Here is an 18,131-nt window from a genome sequence, read left to right as displayed (position 1 = left end):
TTTCTCAGAGCATGGCTCATATCTTATCCGAAAATGGCCCCGGTCCGAAGAAACACATGTTTACTTATATTTATGAACCTGTCTCAGAACATTAGTATATGAGAGCTCGGTCTGCTTCGTTGAAAAATATGCCCGCCTGGTGGGTGGGCAAATTTTGTGTTCTGTTGTGGAACTTCGTGAACACTAATATAAAAGAAAATCTTATCGAAACATGTTCATAACATTTGTTAAATTAATATCTTCGCCGGGTTTGAAAATGGTGCCGATCCGCTCACAATACATTTGCTAGGGTGTGGTATAAAACATATATCGGATTATGAGTTTGCAATACATAATTTGAAACGTCAAATGCTACAATTAATCGCTATTACCAGTTAATTGATTTCGTAAGTGCTATTGGTCAGAGTGATTGACATTGAATAAAAACGTTGCCAACAAATAGTGTGGTTGAACTTATATTCGGATTAATGGATGGCATAACAAAAATTATACTGCATACACTTATTTAATTATATGAGTGAAGTTACTGTGTAAATGTGAAGAGTTTCGAGTATTTCATTTTGCTATGATTCCTTTAAAATTTACATCGTATCATCAATCTAATGTACAGTTTCCGTGATAATAGATATTTTCATTTTGCAAATTTATGCAACACTTATTTGCGAGTTTTTTTCCGGACAGTAGTATTTTGCATACGTATTTGGAAATCTGTTTTTGAGTTGTGTTATTCGATTCAAACAAAAGAGTGCATTAATTTTGGTATTTAGCTACGCTCGACACAGGAAGTTATTAATTAAATTGTTTGAACTTAAACCAAAGCGACAACACATTAAAAGTCGTGATTTATTTTCAATCAATGACATTTTACTGCATTATCATTTTTAGTTGTTCGCTTGCGCTTATCTCATTGCGAGTTGTAAATGGCACATCTTAGTACAATATTTATCGATACAAAATTGAATCTAATATAGCAAACTCGTAAATAAGGGCAGCCTATGAAGGCGTTCAGGAAAAATGTCCAGACTTGCTGACCGAGTACTGCAAACATTTGTTTTTGGATAATTAAACGATTTTACTTTTATCGCGAAACTATACTATTTCGGTAATGTTCGTTTTCTCATCTTGAAAGCAAACCTGGGAATATCGATAGTCGATTATATATTCCCCGGACGATTTAGTGAACGGGTACTGACCCTGAAATTCTGCGAGATTGATTTTAACGAGATTTTGTAACTGGGCCACAGTTGGTGTCGTTTGAACATACAGAGAGTTGTCCGGAATTCCTTACACTGAGCAGTGCTACATCATTTGCGCTGAGCGCAGACACAGTGATGTAGCCAAAGTTCAGAGGTTTTATCTCGAATCAGCCAATGAAATATTCGAATATATTCATGCGTGTCTGCTGGTGTTATGTAAAAGTCATTTAAGGTGAAAAGCTGGGTAAAACAGCTACGCCGAAAAAGCGCATTAGTGCTTAGTGCTCTTTACCCATATTTAGGTCAGAGTTGCTGACACCGTGTGAACTGCTCGGGTAACAAGTTATGCATAAACAACAAAGTATGGGTCAACAGGGTTGTATGTATGACTACTTAATTCGTGAGTAAAAAGTATTGCTCGCAGATTTATTTTTATTTATTTTTATCAATTATCTTATTGTATATTTTGAATTTGTATATGTTGTCAAAAATCAAAAGTTTTTTACAGGGAATTTCCATCAAGAAATTATAGTCTTAGTCAGAAAGGTATTCGATATCCCAACAATATTCATTTAATATGATGTTGATAGCATATTGTCTTTAAATGCAGTTCTAATTATCATTTTCATCATACTTTCCATGCTTTCAGAACGTCAAAAAGGGCCATGGTGTTGTTATTTTGTCTCAGTTATCTCTATAAAATAAATAGGATGATAAAAAGTGCACACACATCTCGACCCGTGCGTAAAGATACACTCTTAAAACATATGAATGGCTTGTGTTCATTTCCAACTTGCGATCAATTTTGAAAAGAGTTGCGTCTAAAATTATGCAGGAGCGAACAACCTCAGTGCCTTCAGCGCTTTGATTTAAATAGATATGTTTATTTTTGTACTTCATGGCGTAGGTTATCTTATTTAAACAAATAATATATATGTTAAACTATATTCTTAAATCGTAAATAAGGTTAAATAGAAGATTGTGCTTGGCCCGCAAATGATGTCAACGTTTGGATGGTACTTTCTTTTTAATGAGAAATCTTATAACAACTGTTCTTTATGACAACTATGCCCTGTCCGCAAAACATGCACAGTGTGTCTGCAGGAAAGAATATTGCGCCGGACAAATAAATATTTATGCCTTTGACGTTTTTAAAGGAAGTTTACAAAATTATTCACACGATATTCCTTACTTGCACCATAGATCGTTTATCAAAACACATATAAGCATCAGAATACAATACAGTTAAGTTGATACAAGTTATAATTATCTTCGTGTGTGTGTTACATGTGTGCGAACATACAGATGCATGGAAATGAATACTTTACGAGCAATCCGACTTTATCAGCGCCGGTTGAACACAAGGAAACGCCTGATGTTACAATCTAATGTTATTATAGTTGTGCTGTTGTATTTGAGGCTCTTACTAGGATACCCTTGTAAATTTCAGGTCGAGCTACAAAGACCTCGTGAAGAGGCCAGTAGGACCTGTAAATAAACTCTGATACACACACACACACACACACACACACACACACACACACACACACACACACACACACACACACACACACACACACACACACACACAACACACACACACACACACACACACACACACACACACACACACACACACACACACACACACACACACACACACACACACACACACACACACACACACACACACACACACACACACACACACACACACACACACACACACACACACACACACACACACACACACACACACACACACACACACACACACACACACACACACACACACACACACACACACACACACACACACACACACACACACACACACACACACACACACACACACACACACACACACACACACACACACACACACACACACACACACACACACACACACACACACACACACACACACACACACACACACACACACACACACACACACACACACACACACACACACACACACATTTGGAAATCGAAACCTTCTTTAAATAGTGAGTAGTGTCCTTCTTCCTGTGTAATAATGCAAGAAATGCAAGAAATGGTCACAATACTCACAAAATGACTTTTAGGAGTGTTAAAATTATTTATTATGTTTTTATTTTTTATATTTGTTGCAGAAGTAACAAATATTAGCAGAAACTATTGAAGTTCAATACTATAACATCAAAGTATTTCGTATGTATATTACATATGTGCGCAAAAAAAGATAGCACTGACTTCTACTTGTAATATAGCATTTATCTTGGATATTTCATTCCATTAAACATTAATAAAGCTATATAGCATTCTATTTAAAACATTATTCTTTCAAATATTGATTCTTCTATACGTAAAAGGATGAAGATATATAGAAGATCATATTTTGTTTACTTTACCTGATGCATAAAATTGAGTAACAAGATCATAACATAAACGCGTTGATAATGAAGATTCCTTTCTCAAGTGCTGCAAATGATAGAATTCTTAAAAACAACATAATGCATGTATGCACGATACTATCTTGCAAATGATATCATGCTCTGCATTTGGTAATTGAATAACGGATTTTCCGTGAATCTGCCTAACTACGCATCCTTTATGTGTGATATTACAGTTACAGACAATGGCTCAGACAAAGCTTGATAGAAGCCTGTAATTACACTGTGTTACATTTCTGTCTTAGAAACGACGCCACGGCTTTCAAATTCAATCATTCTTATAAGAGTCCGTAGGCGCTGTAATTAGTAAGGAGACGCGGAAATATCAATCAATACATGTGGCAATGGTCGTGGTCGTTGGGATTCCTTGTACAAGCAAGGCGTGTCTGTGGCGTTGGAGATATAGATGAGCTCTTACTTAAATCTTCATAAGGTTCAACACGGAAACACGAATTGGATAGTACACGACAACGGTGGAAAAGTATCCGACACAGCTGGATGTGTTGTTCTGTTATTTTATATGAAATATGTTTTCACAATTTTCCATTTATGTTTAGAATCAATTACACAAAACGACTATCGTTAGTGCAGGTCGGTCGATTCATCAACTGACCAGAAATAGTGCCAAGAAATAAACAACTGAAATTGTGTAAAAAGTCGCGTGTAATGTGTTCAAGCGTATGTACAATTGTATTGTAAGAAAGAAGACGTATTGTCGCATTACTTGCATCAATACACGTGTTTGCGATATACATGCTGTATTTTATGTTGTTTCACATGCGTTATTAATGCGTTTGCTTTTACAAATAAAGAAGCATTAAGGCACTGCAAATGTAACCTTCTAATATACGCAAGAATGCACACATGTGTTCATCAGAATACATGAAATTATATGAAACAAATGAACAGTGCAAACCAACGCAAGCCCAAAAAGTAATTCATCGAGTTAACATGAAGTTAAACAGATTGCTGTACCAGTTAAACAAGATAGATGCATGTTTAAATAGTTAAAAAAGTTATATTACTGAGAATTATTGTTATAAACTTATCTTTGCGTTTGATACGTAAAATATATCAATGTGTGGTAAAAACCCTTCTGGTACATAATAAAGCAATATTTTACAGAACGTGTGGTACCAACTAAGTCATATATTTTATTAGATTTAAGACCTCAAATAATGAAGAGCATTGGACATGTAATGTTCTGGAACTGTTTTCGCGTTCAGCTTTACTTTCCATATATCAATTTTTTGTAGAAATGATCAACATAAATACCTTAATTTATAATACATTACTATAACATTTATTTTTACATCTTTTTAATCTCGTATATATGTAAAAATTGTGTGTAAAAATATGTTTCGTATTTGGAATGTTTAATTCAAATGTGGAAACATATAATGGACATTAGTGAAACTCGCGAATAGATCCTTTTATAGTAATTTTTACAGGGTTATGGCAAATCATAAGAGCAATATGACGTCACAGTTGTCTAAAACAAAAAATGAAAATAATTAAGGAATTAATTTAAATTACCATATTATTGTTTTCTCATGGCGCCTAAATGATAGTGCAATGTTAAGAAGATGTTTTAATTGAAGCCATTTGTGTCATATGAATAAAAATAAAACATGAACTGAATTCGGTATTAGCCAGATTCACAACAAACACACATGCAAATATTAAATAAATATATTCATTTGCAAAAACAACAAAATGGTAAATATGTTTTAACTTAAGTTCGGGAGTATATTACGGACAAAGCACTTACAGTTTCGAAATTACGAGATTGCAAAACAGCGTTGAAATAAGTTCGTTAAATGATAATGTGTACTTATTTACACCTAGAAAGTTCCGTTCGGCACTTACACCATTGTATAAGCCATAAAAGGAATGGCATCATGACAAGTATAATTTGACACATAGACACGTTTGTAGCGTGCTTATGGCCATCTGAATTAATTATGGTATTTTCGGAAAGCTTCAACTTCATTGCTCATTAAAGGAATATGAATAGAAAGGTTATAATTACAAGTATGTCGACTTTCCACATAATGGTAAAAAAACTGCTTTTAGTGCATAACCTATTCAAATATTAGTTGCATTATATGTGTTCGGTATCTTACCTGCGCTTAAAGATATGCACTCAGTTTATATTATTTAGATATTGTTATGTGATACAAAACGTTGAGTCCATTTGAGATTAAACTATATTTGTCAACTTGTTTTTGCTGTTATTAATTTACACTTAGATAAACAGACTGCAGTAATGCTTATCACTGTTTGTCGGCGTTATAATGTGATAAATAGATACCAACATAAACGATACATTTACAAACAGCTGTTTTGATATCGGTTAATATTCTTTGTCATTAATACACTGTCAGAATTCTCGGGTAACATTTGCTGCTTGCAAAAATAAGCTTACGATGATTTCACTGCTGGATTGCAAAGTACATCCATTACATATGCTTGTATGCTTTAACAGCAGCCCGTTAACGGGAACAAATTGTACCGTACATGTTCATTTTTATAATATCTATTAAGAAACAAAGCACAACCTCGAAGACTTTCTCCAGTTGTTTCTCGTGCGGTTGTATTAATCTTGTTTTCAACTAAATAAACCTCTGTAGTTTGGCTTATTAAGATTCCTGTATTGCGATAGAACTTTGGTAAACACCTGTTAACTAACATATCGTAAATTGTAAATCAATGGCAATCATAATATGTTTGGTAAATGATATTATATTATCTTACATTCTACAAAAAGGCTAAGTTATAAAATATATAACGTTCTTTATATAGATCACAATTATTGGATAACGAACGTTTAATCACAAAGACATTTTATCAATATTGTTGGTAAGTGATTAGACTCCAGCCACGACAAAAAGCACTTCATTCATCGTGTCTTCTGCTGTTTCAAAACAAGTCATGGGAACAAAAGTGTAAGAATATTTCCATAACCAGATCTACATTTATTGTAACTTGAAATAGAAATTATGTTGAACTAGGTGCCTAGCAGACACAATTACACAATGTCGGCAATCGTATAGTTTAATTATAAAAATAATAAAAAGAACGAAACAATACATATTATGCAGTTTATTTCTTAACGACAAAGACATTTAATAAATAGTAGTATCTTACATCGCAACTAAAATTAAAAAGTGAACAACGCAGTTGAGTAATTCTTGTTATGGTCAAAATTTGTCTATTATTGTATTTATTTTTATAACTTTATAATTAATATTTCAACGATAAGAATTAACTCTCTCATACCACGTGTAAATCAAAATAAGTTTATGTTAAATTTACAACAAAATAATCAGTTCATAGCAATAAATAGCACCATATAACACGTGGATTTCGTAAATAAATGCATAACTTTACATGATATATAATATTGTGTATGTTTGTGTATTGAAGGTGGTTAATCAATATTTTATAAAAACTATATCGAAATAAGATTTTATATTTAAACTGTAACAAAAACCCTGGAACTGTTAATACCTCTGACATTATTCCAATAATACCATACTGTTCAATTGGTATAGGCTGATTAACCTGATATTCATCGTTCATGATGTAATCAGTCAATAATCCCGCCTCAAATTCCCTAACATAAATATAGGCATCAAACAAATTGTAAGGGTATATGTAAATGCAACTTATAATAGCTTTTATCATTATGCTTGTCAACCTTTTTACTATAATAAAGGAAATTAATATCAGAAATACTGTCACAATGGCTTAAACAAGTTTAAAAACGTTTTTGTTTGTCAGACTAACGCATTTGTTTATTTTTCTTTCTTTGATTTTGGTATCTTGAATAGTAGAATACGTTCCGTTATTTCATATCTTACTTAATTTTCGTAATTACTGTAAGGTTTCTTTCATGCAAGCTATTGTTGAAACATACGACTGTTATCTCACAAATTAATTTGCTAAACATATTTAATAATGCCGTTACCGAATCTTTCTTGACGCATGCATTGTCTATTATGAATGTGTAGGCTTCGTAAGCTAAGACTATGCATTTCATTCGTATTTATGATATGTTCGTCGTTATATTGTAGACAAACTGGGATCCAACTCAAACGGAATTAATTGTTTGTCTCTTAATATATACAAACATACACCCTTGACAAAACAAGAAGCATGCTATATTGGCAACGGTCGCCGATCAAATATAGTGTTCTAGTTGAAACAACTATCTACAAGTACTTAATGCTTTTTCTTTAAGTATTTCACCTATATATATATATATATAACAATTTAAAGCTAATATGTGTGAGGCTTTATTCCGTTGATTGGGCCTTTACTAAGAAAGAGAGGAGGGTGAATTGTCCCGTTATATTTATATCGAATTTTGATAGATAACACTTTCTCAGCCACTTTTCCATGTATTGTTTTTTTCCCAGTCGGAGTTATAGTAGGTAGCAGAATTAATCGTAATTTCGAAATATAGTACATTATCATCAGCAAATGTCATATTAAAGAGTAGATATAAAGAATTCGGTCATACATGGGCACCTTTACTACCATGTAAGTTTGAACAAAGTAAAACACAGTACATAAATGCATGTTTTAAGCTGGAGTCATATGCATGATTTCATAAGAAGATTTGTTATGCTTTAGCATTTTAATGTTATACATCGACAGCTGCTTAATGCAAGTACGAAAATGATCAAATATTAATTACATGCTTGATATGATCAATTCGATTCCTAGCAATACCGGTTTCAGCCATTTGTTTTTCAATTTAAATAAGCAATGTAGTACCAGAAAAGCCACTTTATTCAAACAGACGCTGTAAGAAATAAAAAAAATGGAATTTTGAAATATCGTAACGATAAACAACATGGTTTTGCCTTATTTAGACTGAAAGAATAATTTACTATATTTAATGTTCTAGTGCACAAAATGTTAAAACCAGTATATCAAACAATTTATATTGAAAACACTCATATCAGTATTAAAAATAGAACACGTGCTATGGGTGTGTATCGCCATTTGCTCAATGTAGCACTGAAAAATAAAACATGCTGGTGGATCAAGTGAAAACGTGAATGGGATACATATCATTTTAGTGTATTGTTAACAAGTATGTGTATTAGTATCAACACGACAGAACGAAAACTTATACAAATGTCGTCCGGTTAATTAAAGTTTTAGTAATATTGTATCTATACCATTAAAAATACAAAATCACGTATACGTGATTTGTTTCTGACAATTTTGTTTAAACTTTGCACATATAAATTGCTAAGTGATAAAGATATGCGTATGCATATATTTACAGGTTAAATATTATGATATAATCATTCACACTCATGAAACATTATACTCTACTGGCGATTCCGCTGTTTTATTATAGGCTTTTTAAAGATTAAACTCGTTTGAAATATAAACAGGAATATAATTCGCCCCATTGGTGCAAAAAGGTACCATGTGTCTTCTTATTTCGATAATCACATGGTACCGCTTTGAACCAAGGAGGCTATATATTATGAAAAAAAATTGTTGCGATACTTTAAAGCATTGAAGAGAGAACAATCAATAAAAGTCATAAGTGATAACTAATATTGTATTTACTATTATAAACGAATTTCTGCCTAAGTGAAGAAAGGGCATACAAGATAAGAAAATGTTCTACCGACTACCAAAGAATTTTTCACTTCACTATTGTTTATGTTCATCAATACAAAGTGTATGTCGGACTCATCCACACAGAAAAGACATTTATTCGAAAAAAATAGTATATTTCTTGCAGTTATATCAAATTGGGTTTCTAACGTTTGTTGGCAGCCTAAACAAATTCTCTTGCCATAAAAAGGAACCAACTTTCCAATCAGAGCATTGAATCAATTCATTATCATGAAATTTGGCAACTAAGAGCGCTCGGAAACATATTCATTTTTTTTGTAAACAAATTAACGCAGTTGACTAAAATGAGATTAAGGAAAGAGAAGCTGATAATTGATAAACATATGTTTGAACATAGTAAAAAACGAATGCAAATGCATTTATTTTGGTTCATCAAATTTCATAATGATATTTACACGCGCGCCTATTTGATATACGAAAATAAATGACTAATTTTTATAAACGGTTTAGTAAACATTGCTCATTCAATGAGAATAAGTATTATTTATTTAATCGTTTAACGTTCTGTACTTACGCACTGAACATATGACCATAATGTCTTAATTAGTGGTTCCCAGTTATTTCGTTATGTGTGGGTTACAACGGTTACTACGATTACAAAACTACGAACGTTTGGTTTCGAAATATAATCTTTTCTTAAAATCGTTGTTTGGTTCCAGGGGTTTTTCAACCATATTCTTCCTTCCTATCTATTCGACCACTTCTTTCTATTCGGCCACTAGCGCTTGTATGCTGTAATAAGCTGTAATTCCGCGTATTCGCACGTGTCAAGATATCGAGCAAGTAATCACAACATACGATTCTTGATCATCAAGAGCCTAAAATGCGTCAAAAACAGGTATAAACCGTTGATATTGTATAGAATATATTTACCTATACATAATAAAACCTCGATTTCATATGTTTATAATTTTTATATTATTATTTTTCGTCGTAATGACACAAAAATAAGACAATCGTCAGCGTTTCAATGTTTTTCTTAGGTCACGTGACTTCAGTTCAATTACTGAAGCGCTTAAATTGAGACCCGTATATATGTTTACTGTCGGTTTTCGATGAACCGCTTAAAATAAGCGTTTACAATTAAAATCGAATTTGCGTCCGTTGTTAAATTATCGTACACCTTTTTATGCTAGGCAAAACCATCAATGTACCATTATAGGTGCATAAAGTGTGCCCCTAAAACCGTTCTAAAGGCATACAAAGTGGGCAAAAAAAACAGTGGACAAGCCTGGCAGCATATGGTGGTTATATGGGTTTTTGCAGAGGTGGCGATCGAGAGTCGTGTCAAAGAAACCATCAGCTCTGGACAGTAACAGTGTCAGAAATTCGACCCCAGAGCCTATATAGTATTTCTATAACAATCTGGACAAGACTCTTTCTGAGCTTAGATAGCATAACTGTCCAGAGCGTGTGTACAATATGGTTGAGACCGGAATTTGTCCTGAGCATCGTCCGCCGAATGTGATTGCCCACACAAAAGAAAAGCCTCAGTCAGTGATTTCGTAGCGGTCAGCAACTACCACCCTAATAGCTTGCGCCAACGCTGCTGGGAACCACATGCCTCATTTCTTTGTTTTAAAAGATGATATTACAATAGGATATTGCATATTAAAGAGGAAATATGCATTATTTAAAGCGAACTAGTTTAATAACTGAATACATTCGTCGATTCAATACATAACATTACTTATATAAGGCACTGTAGGTAATTATTTTAAATGACATACTTTAGTAACGGATAAGCTTTTGGTAAGGTTTAAAAATATATTGTATGACGACTTAAAAGTAACTGATATTTCAAAGAATTGAACTAAACCATGATATATAGCGCAATAAATACGGAAAAGTTATCATTCTTTAATATTAATATATGAAATATGGTTTCATAAAAATCATCTTAAAACGGCATTAACTTGTGAAAACATTCCAAGGAAAGAAATGGAATAAAAAATATACATACTTTCCATACAATAATTGATACGTGTCTCCCACATACATGTACTAACAACAATAGTAAACAATGAAAAGGTGGAGGGATTGCGGTGGATTTGTTAATTGAAATTCAAGTTCAAAGAAAGGCGATACATATGCCATCGCCTACATCAAGCAAAATAATAACCAATGCGCGTTGCTACTAGTTTACTCGCTTGCTTCGATTACCTTACGGAAGTCAAATGAGGTAAACGGCTAGATTCGATGAATTTATTCAAGGACACATTGTAACATGAGAAACAGACGAATTTGATCGATTGATTGAATAATCATAGGGAAATCAGCGGGGAAAAACAACGATTTTTGTATCCGTATTTTCATAAACAACGAAACACTTTACAATCCACCGATTTTAATATATCAAACAAACAGTAAAACCTTTTATGTGGCTATACAAATTTATATGTTATACTGCTCATTGGTCCTCGCGAAACATATAACCTTGAGTGTTTGTTATGTGTATTTCGTATACATTAAATTGTGTATTTAATGGTTCCCATTTCAACCGAAGCAAATCGAGACATTAAATCTTATTGCACTTCGAGCAAATAGGTTTGTTTAGCGGGGAATCGACCTGATACGACCTGATATAAAATAAACCCGAATAACACTTTCATTGTGAAATGAAAATCTATTGTCAATCTTTTTCTCATTTTCTGCAAGTTCATTGTAAGTGTATATTTATCAATTATGTTGAATTAAGCAGACATGATAAACAACAAATATTATCAAGGCGCTCTGTGGTTTCTGCATAGGTAAAACCATTCACATCAAATGCACGAATCACAGCAACGCATATAACATCATGTCTAAATGACTTCAATTTACAAGAAGGCCCGTTTGTCATTGTGTGTGCATTATAAAATCGTGTTTAAAAAAGATAAAAACAGAATAAGGTAATTACAATTATTACAATGATTCTATTAACACAGGATTATTGACCACAATCTTGGCAGTCAGAGTAACGTATTATCCTTCTTGGTCGTAGTGGTATTTTTCAATAGATGAGTCAGAATGTTATTGTTAACAGATTGTATATTTATACATGTAGGACTTTCTTTTCTGTGTATTTCTTTTTTAATTTTGAACAATTTTATTTTCATCCTTGAATAACAAACATGCGTGTTATACACAAACATTTATGGTACATGTACACATAGATAGGGAGTCTACACATGCAGCAAAATACTTTTATCTATAATGTTACAGTTCCTTATTTCAAAACATTTTACGAATACACAATCTTGCACATACATACCATATGCGTTTTAGATATAACCATGAATATCTTCAATCTATATAATATTGCACATAACATTATACTGATACTGGAAGCGTAACAAACAAATGGTGTGGTAACCAATATTAATATTATACGTTGTAACTGACATTGCCATCATAGATATTAATGCAAATATTTTGACCAGGAACAAGTATCTCGATTCTTCTTTTTTAATTGTTGTTTTATGAATTTCAAACGTTTGTTTCATTCATTTTCAAGTCCAAATCAAGAAGGAATTCGTTTTTTTCTCGCGCCATACAAGTTTTATTTGCAAGGCATATACTGTTCGTGTCATTCACTTTGAATGTGTTATTCCAAGTACACGATCCTGAACCGACAACGTTAAAGATCTTCTGGTTTAAATAATCTTTTTCAACAGGTTTAAAAACTTCTCAGGTATATGAAAAGTACAAAACAAATTCTAAAAGCGTTCAAAAAATGGCGGTCAACACCTGTCTTTAAAATATACGTTGGCGTAATGTCGTTGTTGGACAAAAATACATATTTGAAACCCTTACATGCCAGATAAATCTTTACTTGACATGGCTAATTATCAATGGTACAGACAAACACTGATTGCCTAGTTTCGGTTAGCAAAAGCTTAAATCCACATTAGAAGATGAATGAGAAAAACAATGTCATGTGGTTCATCAATAGGCGACTGAAAATGAAACGCTGAAAATAATACAATGACCTCTCCTAAATAATAAATAAGTGTGATGGCGAAACGATACGTGAGACATTTATTTTAGTTCTACTTGAATTCTAATTTCAGATACATTCTATTGGAATTCATACTGTTTATCATCAGTTTGCTATAGTCTTAAATAAAAATATAACGTGTGCTAGTGAATTCAATGGCATGTCAAAACAATTATCGAGAAAACAAATGATTGCATTAATTTTATCAGTTTATGAGGAAATAATAATAATAAATTACTAAAGTAATCATGCGTTTGTGCATATTGACGTATGCGTATTATCTCATAAAACTAATATAAGACACATACATGAAATACGCAATAAAGCAATTAAACCTTCATAGGCATTACTCACAAATACTCCGCACACAGGGAGAATGTACAGTAACGCCTCACAGTATGATACCGATTTATTGCCGATGTTTTAAATAGGTTTTGTATATATTTGAATTTTTCTATTTATAATGCATGGGTTAAAAGGATTTAGTGTTGTTTTTTGTTTTGTTTTTTACAAAACTGTGTATCTTAACCATGAAGTGCCGCCACAAATTATTTACTTTCTGGCATATTATGATGTATAATTGTTTATGACAACGTTGAACACTCATGGGTTGTTTTCTACCGTTCTGCATACCGTTTTTAACAACATTGAACAGTGCTTCATTTTCTGCATGACTATCATACTTAAACTTAAAACATATGTTTAATAAAAATACAAAATTAAAATCTAAATGTGAGGTTGCAACTTTCATAATAATATTTCGATTTAGCGTCAGATTAACACCCGCAAAAAGTAAGATTTTCTAAAAGCTGATGTTCAGCAAGTAGTGTGTTCAAACATAATATTTAAGCAGCGAGATGTCAGTTCAAACATAATATTTAAGTAAGTTCAAACATCATATTTAAGCTTTATTGCAGCGGAAACGTAAGGCTAAATTAAACGCATTCGAATCCGTTTCCTGTGTAAAACCAGCTTCCGTTTCCCGTGAAAAACAGTCTTTGTTATTTTTGGGGAGATCTAAAGAACGCTACCACAGTTGGAATCTAACCCGGTCGCTTAGAGTATATCAAACTTACTTTGCCACGGCGACTAGCATGACGTGTTTATTTATATGGTACAACACACAGTAAACCTTTAATATCCTGACTCATGTATTTGTCTTCTACAATTGATGGATTATTGATGGGCTAATGTATAAAATTTAGCTAAACATCAAACAGTTTACAGTCCCTATGCTTTGCATTGCCCGTAAGAATATGGTGACCCTTAACTTAATCATTGTTTCAGTTTTACGTATCGTCCTTTTTTGTATAATAAAGTGGGCAATTATCTTAAATTAAGGCTACTCGAGATAAACAAGAATGTCTATTTTGATTATATCTTTGGAGTATCATTTTGTCCTGCTGTATGTCCACGACAATAAGTCCAGAAATACATGCCGGCTATGCAATCTCTCCTCGTGCATGCAAGACTTTAACTTAATTTAATGTGCACATTTCCTAAGCGAATTTTATTTCCTGATGAACTGTACTCACCGTCCTTAAGCTTATATGAGTCGTTTCCCAAAACAGATATATCAACTTAGGCGATCATTCATCATATTTATAGTATCTTTTTTAGTCAGACATCAAGCCAGAAAGTTCCTTTGCAAATGTTCATCATTAAATAGTTTCTCATTATGTGATTTGATTTGCACAAAGTGCAGTCACGACAACGCGGAGAAGACCCGTAAATTAACTCTTACTGTTCACACATATATACAATGGGCCATCCTCTTGATTTTATGATTCTTCTTAAAACAACACATTTATGTTTTGTGGGTTGATTTATGTTTAACATGGGTTGAACAAACATATCTGATGGGATGATTGTCATGCTTATTAAATATACAGACTTTCGCATTCGTTCATTCGTTACCTGCAATAGTAAAGCATAACATTAAAATAATAAAGCATCCTTAAAACAGGAGTATAAAAACGTTACACAGTAAACAGTGCAAGAAACAAACCCCGAGCGCATTTAAAAACAAGTCTGACGCGAACATACATTTCCGATCAGAGATTAAATACACTGTTCTATAAACATCAGGGAATATGATGCTGTTCTTGTTTGGTTATATGTTTACAATAAACATATCACTCCCTGTCATCAATACTTATTCAACACATTAAGTCATTATTTTTATGATAATATGTTTCGTGAAAAAAAAATTAACAAGCAATTAAAGTATGAACAACAAATAGTATGTTATCTTTGAGTATGACGCAACTCATTTTAAGCAAACAGTAGATATGAACAATAAGACTGATGATATCGATGTCCTGCTTCACCCCGTGAGGTTTGTTAATCAAATACGTATATTTATTGAACAACTCAGGTTGATATTGAGGCAAGAATGTCAATAGGTTAAAAAGTACTAAGAAGCGTTAAGTATGAGTGATTGCACAGTGATTATTATTAGTTTCCAACAATCCCATATATTGCGTTTAAATTAGAGTATGTATAAACGAAATGCAAGTATTTGAAACATTTTACTTTAATTTTGTAAATAATACACGTTTTAAACTGTATATTGTGTTAAACTATTAATTATTAAAAAAAGTATTTAAAAGATTTAAATATCATTTTCACAAAGTGAAATGATTGCAGTTCATGATTAAAATTTACTCGTCCAACACTTAAATGGTGCATTGTCCAAGTACAACTCCACTCGTACATGTTGTGAAATAAAAATTGCAAAATATTTAAGATTCATTTATTTCGTCATTTTGTATGTTGTACAATGATGGCGAGGCACATGTTGCATAAGCATTGGTGTATTAAAATCGTGATTTTAGTCGCCACACGATCGCACAACAAAGCCATTAAGCAATTTAACGAATGTGTAGTGCGCCAATTACCATTATTTTCTGAATGTTTTCCAAGTTTGTCTATACTTCAGCAATCCTTAATGTAAGAGGTTTGCTATGTTAACCTGCTTTGTGTTCGTTTGAGCCAGCAAAAGCTGAAACAAGAAGAAATCAGGTGTAAATGTAGAGGAGATATTAAATACTATTTCACCGCATTTATTCTTGTGTTTGTCGGAGTATGGAGTTTTCTAATGATTAGAATTAGTAAATCCGTGGGCAAAACAGGATTAACATAACTTTTGGAAACTGTCTTTTGTTTCTTTTCTTCATATTGTAAATAATAGCAGTTATAACGATAAAAATAACTAAAGCAATAATATAATTGTTTTAGTAAAATGCTGAAAAGAATAAGTTCAGAGAAAACATATTGTGAAAGCGTTAGTTAATACAAGAAAAACATGTGAACTGCTTCAATAGCAAAGTATTTGTAGACTTATTTAAGACCATAAGATCTACTTTTTGAAATTGTATAACTTGTAAAGTAACATCAATACTCAAAATCAACGATTATTTCGCAAATTATTTGGTACAATAAAGTTAATCCATAACATAAAGTGTTCCATATAGCGATAACCATAATTTCAACGCTAGATGTGGTATGGTTATATTGATTTAACGAGATACAACATTCTCATTTTTTTGTGTGTGTCATAGTATATTCTATTATAACTTCCCGCAACGATATCTATTCATACGATACAAAAACACTTACTACTACTACTACTACTACTACTACTACTACTACTACTACTACTACTACTACTACTACTACTACTACTACTACTACTACTACTAGCTACTACTGCTACTACTACTACTACTCGACACTACACTACTACTACTACTCTACTACTACACGACGACGACGACTCACGACGACAACTAACGACGACGCGACGACACAACGACGGGACGACACGACGACGACGACTACACGAGACTACTACGAGCGACTACGAAACTACGACGACTGGGACACTACGCTACAACGGCAGTACTACTGACTACACTACTACGACGACGTACTACTCAACGACTACGACGACACGACGACTGACAGACGACGAGACGACGAGACGACACGACTACTACGACTACGACTGACGTACTATACTACTACTACTACTACTACTACTACTACTACTACTACTACTACTACTACTACTACTACTACTACTACTACTACTACTACTACTACTACTACTACTACTATTTCTACTGCTACTACTACTACTACTACTACTACTACTACTATTAGTATTACTACTACTACTTCTACTACTACTACTACTACTACTACTACTACTACTACTACTACTACTACTACTACTACTTTTACTACTACTACTACTTCTACTACTACTAACTACTACTACTACTACTACTACTACTACTACTACTACTACTACTACTACTACTACTACTACTACTACTACTATTACTACTACTACTACTACTACTACTACTATTACTACTACTACTACTACTACTACTACTACTACTACTACTACTACTACTACTACTACTACTACTACTACTACTACTACTACTATTTCTACTGCTGATACTACTACTACTACTGCTACTACTACTATTACTACTGCTACTACTACAACTACTTCTAGTACTACTACTACTTCTACTACTACTACTACTACTACTATTACTACTACTACTACTTCTACTACTACTACTACTACTACTACTACTACTACTACTACTACTACTACTACTACTACTACTACTACTACTACTACTACTACTATTACTACTGCTACTACTACTACTACTTCTACTACTACTACTAATTATACTATTACTACTACTACTATTACTAATAGTTCTACTACTGCCACTACTACTACTACTACTAGTACTACTGCTTCTTTATTACAATTATTTCATCAACTACTACTTCTACTACATCTACTTCTACTACAAC

The 18,131-nt window shown here is 32.9% G+C and overlaps 1 protein-coding gene across 1 annotated transcript in view; it reads left to right on the top strand.

Moving 5' to 3' along the window:
• Positions 1 to 18,131, top strand: part of LOC127866500 (kielin/chordin-like protein) — a 436,162-nt gene that overhangs the window by 379,451 nt on the left and 38,580 nt on the right. The window lies entirely within an intron of this gene.

This window comes from Dreissena polymorpha, chromosome 2, assembly GCF_020536995.1.
Source record: "Dreissena polymorpha isolate Duluth1 chromosome 2, UMN_Dpol_1.0, whole genome shotgun sequence".
In the NCBI taxonomy this organism is placed as follows: Eukaryota; Metazoa; Mollusca; class Bivalvia; order Myida; family Dreissenidae; genus Dreissena; species Dreissena polymorpha.
This window is presented reverse-complemented; position numbering and strand designations above follow the sequence as displayed.